At 51.6% G+C, this 14,965-nt stretch overlaps 2 pseudogenes; one reads left to right on the top strand and one right to left on the bottom strand.

Moving 5' to 3' along the window:
- Positions 1–37: 37 nt before the first annotated feature.
- On the top strand, positions 38–446 carry LOC149330306 (eukaryotic translation initiation factor 4E-1A pseudogene; annotated as a pseudogene).
- Positions 447–5,121: 4,675 nt separating this feature from the next.
- Positions 5,122–5,753, bottom strand: LOC149330305 (eukaryotic translation initiation factor 4E-1A pseudogene; annotated as a pseudogene).
- Positions 5,754–14,965: the final 9,212 nt, after the last annotated feature.

The following is a 14,965-nucleotide window of genomic DNA, read 5'->3' as shown; positions in this document are numbered from 1 at the left end:
CAATCTTCGCTCCGGGTGCGACTACTCGCTTTTCAAGACCGGCATCAAGCCCATGTGGGAAGACTCCGGCAACAAGCCAGGCGGTCTCTGGCTCTTCAACCAGAGCAAGAACCAAGTGCCACAGTGCCTCAACGACAGCTGGCTCGAAGTTCTGCTGTGCCTGATCGGGGAAGGCTTCGACGAATTCAGCGATGACGTGTGCGTGGCTGTGGTCCAGGTCCGCACAAAACTCGACAAGATTTGTTTGTGGACTGCCGATGTCAACCAAGCCGACGGGAACATACACGTTGGAAATACTGTGAAGGAAAGGCTGAACCTGCCCCCACGGTACGCCGTCCGGTACCACAGCCATGCCGACACCCAAACCAAGCACGGTTCCACTGCTAGAGCTAGGTACGAGGTTTGACTCACTCAGGAGCAGTTTCAGAACGGCAGCCTACCTTTCAACGAAGCCACGCCGACGGATGACGATCTTCAAACGCGGAATGAACTTTCGCAGTGGGATTTTTTAGGACCGTGGTAAAGTGAACGGTGACCGAGATCAGTGTGCGTGTTCAATTTTTTTTCTCGTGTGCGTTTCCATTGAGCGAAGTTCTAAGAAAAATGGCTGGAGGTTTATCATTCCTAGGAATGAAATATTTTGCAGGTGGACACCGCCGCCATGTACACTAAAGCGCGAATCAGGTGTCCACTTACCCAGAGATAGTTATTCGCTTCTTCGATGGAGCGAATACACATTGGACAGAGTGCGAAGGAAAGGTAGCACCTGCCCCCACGGTACGCCATCCGTTAGCATAGTCATGCCGACACACAAATCAAGTACGGATCCACAGCGAAAGCTAGGTATGAAGTTTGACTAACATGGGAGCAGTTGCAGTACGGGAACCTGGCTTTAAACGATGTCACGCCGACCTATGACGATCTTCAAAAGCAGGATGAACTTTCGCAGTGGGAGGACTGAGATAAGGTGTGCGGGCCGTTAGGAACGGTGACCGAGATTAGTGGGGGTGTTTCATTTTTTTTCTTCTGTGCGTGGCCGCTGAACAAAGTTCTAAGAAAAGTGGCGGGCGGTTTATAATTCGGAGGTTTATTAGTTTGATATAAGTATTAGTTGAAGCGCACGATTTGCATCTCACAGCGAGAGGGCGCGTCGCAGTTAACACGAGGCGTGTGTGAGTATGAGCCCGAGTGGTACTCACTCTTAGTGCTGTGTTGTTCATTGCCTCTTTTCGAGTTCCTTATTGCTTAGATGTGCCGTGTTATGTATTCACCATGTGCTCTGTATTGCCTCATTTCTCCTGCTTGTGTGTTGATGTGCCACTGTTTGTAGATAGCTCATGTTCATACAATATCGCAACATTTAATAAATGCAATGTTGAAGGCAAAAAAGGTGACAGCCTAGTGCAGGATTCGACTTCCGGCCACCGAGCGTGACGGACGTGCGATGACGAGCTCCGTTGGAGCGGTTACAGGGGCCATGCCCGGCCGCGGAAACAGGTCTTCTGCTTCTGCTTTGTTGTCAGTATCCGAGTACTAGGGTGTATTGCTGAGTCTGCCTACCCGGCCTTTGGTTGTGAACATCATATTTTTGCACGGTGTTCTCAGGGTCCGCCCATACCGGTGGAAGATTTTCGACGCGCGCTCACTCACCTATCGCTGTTGCCGGAAGTGGTCGCCCTAGGGGCGTATCGCATGAATCATGTTTCGTGGCGCGCGCCGCCGCCGGAGCAGATCGCGGCGGCCACGGGGCATTCAAAGACTGCGAAACGCTGAAGAAGACTCAGCGTCGGTAAGCTGCAAGTGCAAAGTGCCCGGTGCCTTGTAATCGACGCCGCTATCCAGGGCGTACGATGAATGAAGGCTGCACTGGCTGCTTCAGAGTGTTCCAGACGAAGATGTGCGCCTTGCTTTCGGACCATTTGGAAAGGTGACGGACGTGTCAAGAGAGCGGTGGCATATGCATGTTTTCCTCGAGCTTCAAAAGGAAATTACATCCACTCTGCTAAGTATTTCGAGTCATTTTGCATGTTAATTTTAAACTTGCATTCAAGTGCGCGCCTTCTCTCTTCAATAGTGAAGACCTTCAATACGTCTCAGCCACTGGGTGAACATCACCCAAAGACTAATAGACGTATTGAAGATTTTGAAAGAAAGCGCACTAGGACTGACTTTTACTACAGAACTTCAAAAAGGTGGGACACTCCGATTTGTCGACTCTAGACTGCACTTTGAATCAAACGAAAACATTTGACAGAAGTCGGTCTGGTTGGGAAAACTAATTTAGGAGAAAGATTACTGACGCCAACGAAGTTAATATTGAAAAAACACGAATTTTCGGGACCGGCTCGGTTCCTTCTTCATGGTGTGATGGTGGTTTATTCAAAAAAATAATAAAAAAGGTGAAGGAAAAGTGTTGCGGGCCGCAACAATTGCTATCTAATATCTTAAGCAACCCAACTGCAGCCGGAAGAAATGAAAAGGATAGTGAGGAGAAGTATAGAGCACAGCGACAGCAAGAAAGGACAGGAAATGACCAAGCATACTACCGGCGAGGCGCAGCTTGGCTTCTTAAGCCATCATGTGGAAGACTTCCGGGTCAGCGGCCGCAAACAATGGATATAAGAAGGAAGTGTCCCCAGGGAGCGATTAACATTCTTCCGTGTCTGTTGGACTCGAGTAGCCGCCTCCTGCGCGGGTTAGTCTCGGTTTCCAGTACAATAGCGCCGTCAAAGTCAATCCGGTGGTCGCGTGTCTCGCAGTGTTCGGCCACAGCGCTGCGTTGACAGTTCATTTGCCGGACGTCCGCTTTGAGATGTCTCATTCCTTCCGCGAAGTTCTTCGTCTCCCCTACCTACGAGGCCGGGCAGACCGAGCAGGGGTTTTTGTATACAACGCCTCGGGCCCTTTCTTCAGGGTGACAGTCTTTCGGGCGGGGAAGAAGGCGTTCTGTGGTGGCAGCCGGTTTGTGCGTTGTTAGCACTCCTTCTGTACCGAGAATGCGGGCCAGCGTCTCGCTCACGCCTTTCACGTACGGTATGTGTGCTGGTTATACTCTCCACGGTCGACCAAGTCTCTCTGCACTGTACTGCTGACGCTATGCGCTCAAAAACAAAATGGCGCCCATGACATCACGTTTTGTTTGCCGTCTTCGGAGCCCCTAATTCGCAGTGGAGTTGAAAGAAACAAACGTCACTCGGGAAGCCGATCTGCGGCCGTGATAATAAAAAATAAAAAAAAGTTTATTTGAGGGCAGTGTTCAACAGTAACGCATACAAAAAAAATGGAACGCACAGATCTGGGTCACCGTTCGTGACGGCCTCTTCAATTTATTTCTGTTCAAAAACTCCCGTTGCGAAAGGTCATTCTGCGTTTGAAGTCAGAAATGAGAACATTCAAGACGGCATGCGAAAAATAACATAGTACGGACGAATACATGGTAATTTCTGTACCCTTTGTATCGGTCGGCAGCTTACGCCACCTAGCACATGTGATGTCCCCCTTGTTAACTTTTTCCCTTTTAAACTGTCTAGTGTGCATACCTTTATCTCACCAAATTCACCCTTCCCCCATTTCATCTCTAATCTTATAGCATCCCTTCGTCAATGACACGCTTTTATCATCCCACTCGTCCCCCCCAAAGTAAATGTCAAACTATCAGGAGAATTATCGTCTGAAACTGCACATAACAATATAACCTTTTTATCTAATTCACTGACTAATGCGTCGTAGTAGGAAGATGCGTCGGGATGATAGGCAGCGCAAGCTACCAAATGTCGCGTGCATGTAAAAAGCAGCGGGCCAGAAGCATATTAATTGCCACTTTATCGAGCGTAAACATTGTACTGTACAAGCTCAGAAGCATACAAGCATGCGGCAGGGAATCGCCAAATTACTTTGCTATTTTTTTCGGGCAGCCTTTTTTTACGCCGAGCGAGGCTAATAGTGTAGATAAGACATGTGACATTTACATGACGACATTTGCATGCCCACAGGCAATATCGATAAATCTCAATGAACATAGCACCGAGCCTACATGCGGCACTTACGCTGCAAACACACAAGTTGGTCGGTTGCCACTCCTCACGCTTGACTCGCAGCTGCCCAGGAAGTCTTCTTTTCGCGAATCTTGTAAAAAAGAAACTTCCTGCAAACATTTTCTGGAATGTTTGGAGCGCTCAGGAAGACAACATCCAGGCATTCCACTTCGACGAAAGCCGCAACGAACGCAGCTTCAGGTCACGTGTACCCGCGAGGCAAGGTGGCCAGCACAATGGCGGAGGGAGCGCGCCAAAACCGGTCGAGGCGGCGTCGACTGGTTCAGATAAAGCCAGTGACTGCAGGTTGAAAGTGATGCCTCACACAACAGGAGGGGAGAGGGGGGGAGCCGCGGTAAATTCGCAACAGAGTTGAAAGAAACAAACACCACTGGGAAAGCCGGCCGCAATAAGTCTGTGGCCTGCAACTCACCGCGTCATCAATTCAGACAACAGCCCATTCAAGCAAAAACCAAGAGTGATTAGTGCGAAAGCTCTGGTGCCATGGATAAACCCCCACCAAGATCTTTCAATATTTGTGCCAAGTGAAATAAAGAGCTAAAAATGAATATCCGCGACTAGGATTCGAACCCGCGGTGGCGCGAACAGATCAGTTTCGTTGGCCACTGCGCGAGAGATTTAGACTCTCGCCGCTTTTCTTTTTCAACATGGTATTTATTACATGGATGCGATGTTTTATATACAAGAGCTATCTACAAACAGTGGCACCTCAACGCACAATCATAGCGTGACTCATCTCAGCAACAAAGAACTAGAAAAAAGGCAATGTAGATCGCAGCCAAATACGCCTTGTGTTAACTGTAACACACTCTCGTTTGCATTGCACAACGGTCTCTACAAATAATACTGCTATCAAAGTAATAATCATGCAATGAGCAACGTGGTGGTAGTGAGAGATGATCGTTGCATGCGTCAGCGTGGACAACTCGGTCACCGTTCTTAACAGCCCGTTCACTTTACCTGTCCAAAAAATTCCCACTGCGTGAGGTCACTCTGAGTTTGAAGGTCGCCATATGTCGGCGTGGCTTCGTTTAAAGCAGCTTCCCGTTCCGCAACTGCTCCTGACTTAGTAAACTTCATACCTAGCTCGCGCCGTCGATCCGGACTTAGTTTGGGTGTCGGCATGGCTGTGGTACCGGAGGGCGTACCGGGGGGGGGCAGGTTCAGCCTTTCCTTCACAGTCTTTCCAATGTGGATATTCCCTTCGGCTTCGTTTGCGTCGGTGGTCCATAAAGAGATCTTGTCGAGCTTGGTCCGGGCCTGGACCACAGCGCCGCACACACCATTGCTGAACTCGCCGAAGCCTTCCCCGATCAGGCACAGCAGAACTTCGAGCCAGCTGTTGTTGAGGCACTGTGGCCCTTGGTTCTTGTTCAGGTTGATGAGCCAGCGACCGCCTCGCTTGTTGCGGGAGTCTTCCCACATGGGCTTGACGCCGGACTTGAAAATCGAGTAGTCGCACCCGGAGCGTAGATTGCCGGGCAGTTCCACGTGGTGGTAGAGGGCCCAGAAGTCCTCTACCGTGTCGAACGAGGAGATCTCCACGAGGTTTTCCTCCCAGCTGCGGCTTTTCTCGTTCTTGTAGTACCACAGGCTCCAGCGATGTTCCAGCGGGTGCTTCAGCGGCCCTTCGAGGGACGCCTCCGCACGATCCTGCTTGGACTTGGGATTCTTGCGAGGCTTAACTAAACCCGCCATACTGAACACAAAGGTGCACGTGCTTCTCAGCTGCAAGCGACCAAGCTACTGACGCGTGGCACCCACACCGAATTTCTCCGGAGGTCTGAGAAGCAATCAGGCGAGGGATGGTTTAAACGGTGGGATTCGTGCACTCCAATTGGTCCAGAAACGCGGGTTGGCTGACGTAGGGAGGAGGAGCTCAAGATTCTTTAGATAGCACCACCCCCAGTGCCGTCAGCACCTGCCCTCCCCCAGTCACCGATAGCGAACTCAGGCCTGCTGACTCAGCTACCACAACAGCTCGGGATGACAGTGCAGTCATCCGCACCACAGCAGTTCTTCCAGAGCCCTCTGCTACATGCCTCTGCCGGTCCACGCCGTCAGCACAAGTCATCCGGCCTCTGACACTGGACTCAGGCCTACTGGCCCAGCGTGCTCAGCTTCCCATGCCGTCGATCCAGCTGCCCCCACCACAGCAGTGCTTCCAGGACTTCCCTCCGACTCGGACTGCAACACCTGCGGCCAACTTGTTCGGCATTGTGGGCGAGTATGTCCGACACCACCTGATGCAACAGTGGCCCCCGACGCGCCAGTAGACTACCTCTCCCGGCAACAGTCTAATGTGTCGACGGGGGGGCTCGGGTGCCATCGACGAATGCGGACACGGAATAACGTGTCGAGGCCGAGGATTCAGAGGAAACGGCACAAAAGGAGGCAAGCAAAGGTGGTGGTGGGTTTTCTCAACCTACATGGTGGCAGGAGGCTAGCCAGGTGGGAGGAGCTGTACAGAACATTGCTTGAGGAGGATGTGACGCTGTACGCAGTGGCCGAAACTCACCTACGCGATTTGGAAGAGCCGCCCACCAGCCAACTGTGGTGTTGGGCTGGCAGTAACCGATGTGTTGGTTCGCGTAAGGGTGGTGGAGTGGGTTTCCTGTGGCGCCGGAGTAGTACATGGTTACACCTGGAGGGGCCCTGTACTGATCACACATGGGTGTCCGGGCATATACTTGGTACCCCGGTCGCCGTGTGTGTCGTGTACCTAGGCGGGGCAGCGGACCAATACCAAGCAAATTTGAGCATCATTCAGTGCATCAAAGCAGATACAGGCCGTTGGGCTCTCGACAAGGAAATGATTGTGTTCGGTGACTTCAACGGGCACATCCAAGAGCTGGACGGGTACACCGATCCCAATGGTGAGCTCCTACAGACACTGGCTCAGGACCTTTCACTGGAGGTCAGTAATCTGCGGGCGGACTGCCAAGGTGCGTTCACGTGGTGTGCTCGGGGGAGTCGCACCTGCATAGACTATGCTCTTGTTAGCAGGCGCCTAGCTTCCCTCATGTGTCGCGTGCACATAGATGAAGAGGGCCGCTACAGCCTTGGAAGCGACCATAACCGCATACGACTGGACTTTACAACCTCCGCGAGGCGCAGTACACCACAGGATCGCAGGCGGTCTCCCAGGCGCTCCCTGCCCATCAAGGCGTACGAGGCTGTTGCCGAAGAATTCGAAGCAAGCCTGGCCCGCGAAGAGTCCACGACATACGACCAGTACGTGACTGTACTGCGTAGCATCATGGCAAGGCATGAGACTGTGGCTCGCTCAAGAGGAGGACGGTCCAGAAAAAAGTGGTGGGATGATGAGGTGAAAGCTGCCTATAAAGCGCGAAGGCTTGCAAACCGCCATCACCGCTATGCTCTGAAGATGCTGACCACAGATGCGGCACTTGCAGCCTGGGGCACCTACCTCGAACGCAAGCACGAAATGCAGGCCATGGTGCAGCGTAAGATTGCCGAGGCAGATCGGCAGACGCTCGGAGAAATTAAGTCTGCTGGTAAAAATGCAGCAGCTAAATTTTGGTCGTACGTAGCGTCTATGGACGGCAGAACACCAGACCCGCTGATCAGAGATGAAGCAACGGGAAAGACGGGCGACCTCCACCGCGTACTGACAGACCACATGAGGCAACTGTACGCAACTGACGGCATGCCGTACGTCTTCGAAGGCGTGGAAACACCCGCACGACCTCCGGACGACAGACAGTGGTCGGTTTCGAGTGGAGCGATCGACAGAGCCATTGGCAAAATCAGCGCGCGTACAGCCTGCGGTTTGGATGGCATCCCCGCTGGCCTCGTCAAGTGTCTCGGAGCACAGTCAAGATACCAAATGGCAAATATCTTCGGTGGCATACTGGAAGGTGAACCGATACCAGCAGACTGGCTTCGTGCACGAGTGACACTGATTCCCAAGAGAGGTGGGGACAGCGGCCTTCTGCGGGACTACCGGCCTCTGACAGTGACAAGCGTAATGTACAGAGTATTTACGCAGGTGTTAAAAGTGTGGATGAGTGGCTGGGCGGAGCAAAATGGGCATCTGACGGAGCTCCAAAATGGTTTTCGTCGAGACCGGCGGCTGGAAGATAATATTTTTGTCCTCACCCAGTGTATTGAGGTTGCAAGAAGGGAAGCTCGTGGGCTGACCTGCTGTTTTATGGACGTCGCGAAGGCGTATGACAGCGTACCGCATGAGCCTCTAATGCAACGCTTAGAGTCATTGGAAATGCCCTCCGCCTGGATCGACGTGCTTCGTCGCCTCTATGCACGCTGCACAGTGGTGGCCACAGTGTGCGGCGTCAGCTCGGAGCCAGTGGTCGTACAGAAGGGGTTGAGGCAGGGCTGCCCGTTGTCCCCTCTTTTGTATATGTTGTACGCTGCAGGGGTGGAGTGCAAGCTGTTGGATGCGCAGTTGGGGTTCACCCTAAGCTACATCAGCGGTGGTGTAAAGGACCGATGGATATTGCCAGGCCTAGTCTTCGCCGATGATGTGGTATTAATGGCAGAGACAAATGCGGAGCTCCAGGCCCTCATCAACATATGCGCTGAAACCATGGCACCACTTGGCCTGAGCTTCAGCTCAAAGAAGTCGGCGGTGCTGTGTTTTTCAGCGCCGCTGGACGCCGAGCAGCCGGTCCACTTACCTAACGGGGACGTCCTCGAGATGGCAACAGAATACCGTTACCTCGGCATTAGGTTCAGCACGCAGCCAGCATATGCATTAAGACATGAGGAGCACTTGAAGCAAGCTTCGCAGCGAGCGGGAAACATACTGCGAAGGCGGTGCCTATGGGGCTGCAATCGGTTTGTTATGGTCCGCGAGCTGTGGAAAGCAGTGCATGTGCCCGCATTGTCATTTGCGAACGCAGTTATCTGCGTGACATCGCCCACAAGAGAATGGCTTGAGCGTGGTCAACGAGCGGTGGGACGCCTGGCGTCGGGGTGCCATGGGCGGGTGGCTAATGAGGCTGTGCAGGGAGACCTCGGTTGGTCTACCTTCGAGGCTCGCGAGGCAAGAAGCAAAATAGCCTACGACGGCAGGCTGCGCCTGATGCACAAAAACAGGTGGGCGCGCAGAGTCTTTGACTATGTAAGTCAAAACTGCCTGCGGACCACATGGGTGAAACGGCTCCAACACCTTCGTCGCAAGTTCGGCTTCTTCAGAAATGAAGTACAAGCCGACAGCGCGAGGAAATGGGCCAAAGCAGTTGATGCCCAAGTGCGTGCGCAGGAGCGAGAGGCGTGGAGGACTGCCATGGAGGGGAAGTCGACGCTGGAAGTGTACCGGGCAGCCAAGCAGGACATCTGCGTCGAGAGCTTCTACGACAACAGTGTAGGCAGCCGCCTGTTGTTTGAGGCACGCGCGGGCGCCATGCCAACGCTTGTGTATCGCAAGCGCTTCGACAATACGGTCGAATGCACCCAGTGCAGAGCCTGCGGAGAGCACGACGAAACAACGGAGCACATCGTCCTACTCTGCGAGAAGCTGCCAACGCCACCGCACGAGGGCGCTACGCTACCGCAGGCGTTGGGTTTCCGTTCTGCGAACGAGGGCTGCACGGCGGATGTGGCAAACCGGGCGGCGGTTGCAGCGACGAAGCGCCGATTGACAGAGTGGTGGACGCTGGTGCGACACTAGAACAGTACTGTTTCGTCGGTATTTGCGTGTGTTTGCCGCTTCGCGTTTGATAGTGGTGTTTTTGTGTGTGTGTATATCCAGCCGGGGCACCTTTGGTAGGCGCCCACCCGTTACAAAGGGAAGGCTACATCATCATCATCATCATCAGGGTGTTGGCTTAAGGCGTGTTCCCGTCCTCCTCTCCGGAGTGTCTACGTCACACAACGTCACGGTGTTGCCGGCGGGCGCCTCTTGTCACTTGTTGACGATGGTGTGAGCCGCTCCCTACTTCCTCAGTCGCGCTTTAGAGTTTGTAAACTCTCAAGAAGTACACTAAAAAATGTTTCAGGAAGAGACTTTCGCAAGCGCACCTGTTGAAAATAAAAGAAAAACCCGACAAAAGTCGGGTAGTGTAGGCTGCCAGCCTGAAACCCGGCTTCGACTGGAGAGGGTGGTTAGACTCGAAGCCCCCTCCGCAGATTGCACTGAATCCTCTTTCACGCTCGGTGAAAGCGTCTTCTGCAGGGGAGAACAGAAGCTGGCGCCGGTTTACTACTCGTGCGGGCGCGCCTCGAAAGTCGACTTGCCAGTATCGAGTTCACCTAAACAGGCAGTCATATAGATTTGGGTTTATGTAAACAAGGCTACTTTGAAAACTTAAAAAGGCGCAAACACACACGACCACAAAGTACAAGAGACGAGACACGGCGCTTGTGTCTCGTCTCTTGTACTTTGTGGTCGTGTGTGTTTGCGCCCTTTTAAAGTTTTCAAATATGAACCAACTTGCCCAAAAAGAAGTGTTAATGAAGGCTACTTTGACGACAAACCAGTGTGTGGAGCTCTTGTTTGCTTCAATTCTTAGAGGCCCCTTGTTACGCTCGACGCATGCCGCAAGGTCCCTTGAGGACCGCGTATGAGCGTCTTCCTCGAACCAGGCTTGGGACAACTGAAGAGCGTCAGGGGTGAACGTTCCCCCGCGGGTACGGCCTATCAGCAGAGGACGAGGCGTCAAGACACTCCCGTTCGAGGGAACCAGCAACAGCGTTCAGAGACAGTGACAAGCCGTCTGCACGTGGTGGAATGTGCGCAGTGGCGAGCCGGAGGCTAAAGGGTTTAGCGCTGGTTCCTAGCAGTTTAGTACCCCCCCCCCCCCCCCTTTCCCCCTCACGTGTGCCGGACGGAGGTGCGGATCGAATCCCATGCCTGAAGGCCGGTGGCTGGGCGGTTGTATGAATCGAAGGTACGAGCGTCCCCTTCGAAACGGAGCGGCTAGCTGTTGCCGCCATGCTCAGCTTTTTTCTTTATTATTGTTTAACTCTGTGTACATTGCTAAAATTCGCCCTTTTCTTTCAATACGTTTTCTTAAACCTCCAGCCTTATGTCACCTCTCTGTTTCTGAGTCACAAATATTCCAATCGCTTATTGCTAACTGCCACCGCATATTTATCTACATGACCGTTGTTATCTCTACTTCGGTGCCTTGATGTCCGCGCGTTCCGCTTTGAGGGTGAGGACACCCTTTGTACCACCCCCCGCCGCCGTTTCCCCCTCGCAGCGTGATGTTGGGTCCCACGTGCCGGTCCCGTTCAGTGCGCTCTGCGTGTGGCGTATTTGTATGCGGCTGCGTGGCGACTGGAATGATGCGACTGAACTGGAAATATGTAGTACATAGTTGTTTCGCTCGTAGCAATAATATTCTGGCACTTTTGAGTGTGTATATTATGCATGGTGCAGTCGCTCTAACCACACGGCAACCGAAAAGTAATGACGGAATGCTATGTTCTGGCACCATCATGCCTGCACTCAAAAAGGACAGCGGTTATATGGTGTTCTTTCGTAGTTGTAACTTATACTGTCATGGTCGCCGAATTCAGTTGAATGATGCTGCATTTGTTGTTCGTGCGTAAATACTGTTCACAGGGCCCTAATTTTCTCGGGTATGCCAGCAGCGCGAAGGATGACCTGCCAAATATAACTGGATAGTTAACACCCTCTTCTTTATTATCCTTTGGGATCCCTTCGTCTTATTACTGCACCATATATGTGGAGAATTCCAGGCAGTAATGGCAAATTTCTCTTTCAAACTGTCGGTCGCCGCACTGCTTTGAGGTGTACAGCTGTGACATGTCTGAAACCTATTGGTCATACTTTCTCAACTGCTTGTTCCTCAAAAGAGTCATGCAGGCGGTTGAGTTTTTTTCTAAACGATGTTGATTGCATGTAGATTGATGATACGACGTTTTGCTCATTCGTAGTTTGCTATAAGTTGTCTTATCCGAGGAGATATTTAACTGACGCATTTATTTCTTCTTTTCAAGACTTCAGAAAAAAAATATTACAAGCGACCGATTCCCAAAGTAACCTCACAAAAGCAGCCTCTGATAACCACTTCGTTTGATTGCAATTATCCCTGCCAAGGTAAACTAAAAAAAGGGGAGTCAGAGCTACGCGGGCCGGCTTCCTCGCTTCCGCGGAACCATCTCCTCCAGTTTCCGAAAGACGCTGGTTGGTAGCCTCACTCAGTAGTAGTCAGGCAAGGCAATAGAGCTCTCATTAAGGAATGGTCTGGGCTAGCTGGAAAACCACATTTGACGTAAAGCGCGCAGAAAGACACGGACGAGTCAACAGGACAGACCAACTCTGAACCCTGCAGCTGTCATCGAGAGCGGAAAAAAAACAGAAAAAAAAACTCGTGAACTCTAGGAAATGCCTGCCCAGAAACACGTGCGACATATTTTACTGATGTGGCGGCGTGACATTCACGAAGGGAGCCTTTTTTCGTTGTAGTGGAGAAAAAAAAAAAAGGCTCCTTTCGTTGGCGTCACGTAGTCGCGTCTTTGCTTACTAACGTACAGAATGTAGGTATGCCACCAGGATATTCGAAGTGAGCTGACGCAAAGAAGTAGCGAGCGGTGGGGTGAAGGGGGGGGGGGGGGGGGGATGGGGCTGGAATGTCTTCGTGGCATAAAGCTAAATAAATTGAACAAAATGCTTGGCGAAAGCTCACATACTCGCTTACCAGTAAGAGGGCGCTAAATGGTATGAGCGCCTTACTGGGAAACGTCTTTGCCGTCATGTCCTTGGCAGATTAGGATGTGGCCTGGCAAGTTTTAATCCTCGCCTCTCCTTGCCGCAATCAACTGCAGGACGATTGCAGCTTTTTACGGCCTACGTCATGGGCGCACGTGCTAGCGGTCTGGTTAAAACACGCGACTTCTGACAGCGGGGTGCACAGAAGGTTCGATGTGCACTGAGGCTGCTACACAATGATGCGTCTCCAATCGGGAGAGGAAAGGCAGCGGGGAACGCTAGAAACATGCAAAGCCGATGCGGAAGTATGCGCAAGTTCGCTCATTGGGCCATGCTTCTTCGTTTGAAGTGAGCCATGATGCATCAGTCGGAGATCAAGCCATGAGGGTCTGTTGTGTTCCCGGGTGTTCTGCTGACTCTAGAAAAGGAGAGCGGCTATTTCCCTCTGCTCGTGAAAGCCCGCAGGGAAAAAAAAGTGGGAATTATAGGTCAGGTGACACTGCTGTAAAAGAACAGAACTCGAAAGTATGCGTGGAAAAGGCGTGCGAAATGCTTGCATTCAAGAACAGTGTTTGCTTGAGGCGGAGTTATAAGGCGCAATTTTAACGTTGCATCCCAGTAAACTTCGCGGTGAACGAGATGCTGTTTCAGTGGCAGTCTTTAGCGAAAGTGAAAATGTAGCTCTAAATAAGTAATTCTGTTTGTTTGCAAAGTAATGAAATGCATAGGATCCAGGTAAGCAGATTCCACTGCAGTATGCTGCGCCCGTTGTGAGAATGTAATGACTGTTCACAAGGCGCCGAGTTTCTCGGCAGATTATCTGCAAAAAAAAAGAAGATATATTTGTGTGTAACTTTTATTCACATTTTAAACAATCTGCGGTACCACCCTGTCATGGGATTACACCTGGTTTCCGAAATTTCACGCGGTAGAGGCAGATTTAGGTTCTAAACAGCTCGCCGACGCATTGCTCCCAATGTAACCGAACAGGAGAGTGGGCCCCAACATGCCTCCGTCGAGAGCGTTATCCTCAGCCTGAAAGTAGCGCTGTCCATTGAGTCACCCTAATCTCTACTCCTGGATTCCGCCGTCTCGAAGAAATTGCGGTGCCGGCGGCGGTGATGGCAGCAGCGACGGCAGTACTGGAGAACGCGTGGATGAGGACTAGCTGTGCCATGGTGGCACCTGAGTGGATTGTATCCGACGTCTGTTTGCGGCCATCTCCGATTGAAAGAGGGAACATTGCCGGAGGGCAGGTGTCGCCGCCCCGAGGCTCAACCTCGGACCCTATTGGTGGGCATTGTGTGTGAAGGGTATCTAACCACGTAGTATGTAAGGATTAAGGGGGATTTTGATTTGGAGGATGTGAACGAATAAATTTCAGCCTGCAACCCGATGCTTGTCTGGGAAACTTCTTCCACGTGACGACAGATAAAGGGAAGTTATGAAGAAGTATAACTAATCGTCTTCCATTCGAGTCCGCTTAAAGGTTGGATATTCACGACGAGTGCCGTATGTGCTCAGGTACACCGGACCTTTTGGAAAGATCGATGATACGACATCTGGTGTTTGGTGCGCCCGTTCTTTGTCAACAGTCACTGTTTTTTTTTTTCCCGACGCTGCATCGAAATGTGACAGCTTCGTGATGAGGTCACTGTCTTGGAAGTGAAGTTCGTAAAACCTGCGCCATGGATAAAAAAGACTGCATTATCTTCGATATGTGAATACACTTAAAGGAACGTCTCGTTGGCGAGTTGATAATTATTCATCCTTGGTTAAAGGCACGAAATACACACAGTCACAATGAAGGTGGACGGGACTGTAATATAGCTTGCTGTAGGGCTAGTTGGTGCACGACTTAAATGGGAAACAGCGCACAACAAAACAAGGACGGGAAGAAGGTGACGCGGACTCGCGCTGACTAACCACTGATCGCTTTTTTTCGGGCGCTTTGAAATATGCAGCAAACAAGAAAGATTGCGCGAAAGATACCTGAGTGACCCTAAAACATATCCCACAATCACCATTTCACGATAGCTGACAGAGTGGCTAGTATTGAATGGCCAAAAGAACAAAAACAAGACAATACAGAGCACAAAGCACTCCTCGCCTCCAAGAGGTGCTGGAATTCTTTTTGGAGCGACATCGAAGGTGTGCTGCTGCAGTGTCTCCTCATTAATGCATCCCCACGCATCAAAAATCTCCCTCGTGCGCGCATCTCTCTAGCTTGCCATCGTTTTAGTCG

Source organism: Amblyomma mixtum, chromosome 9 (assembly GCF_055824585.1).
Source record: "Amblyomma mixtum isolate Tamu chromosome 9, ASM5582458v1, whole genome shotgun sequence".
In the NCBI taxonomy this organism is placed as follows: Eukaryota; Metazoa; Arthropoda; class Arachnida; order Ixodida; family Ixodidae; genus Amblyomma; species Amblyomma mixtum.
The sequence above is the reverse complement of the archived record's forward strand: the minus strand, read 5'-3'. Positions and strand labels throughout refer to the sequence as shown.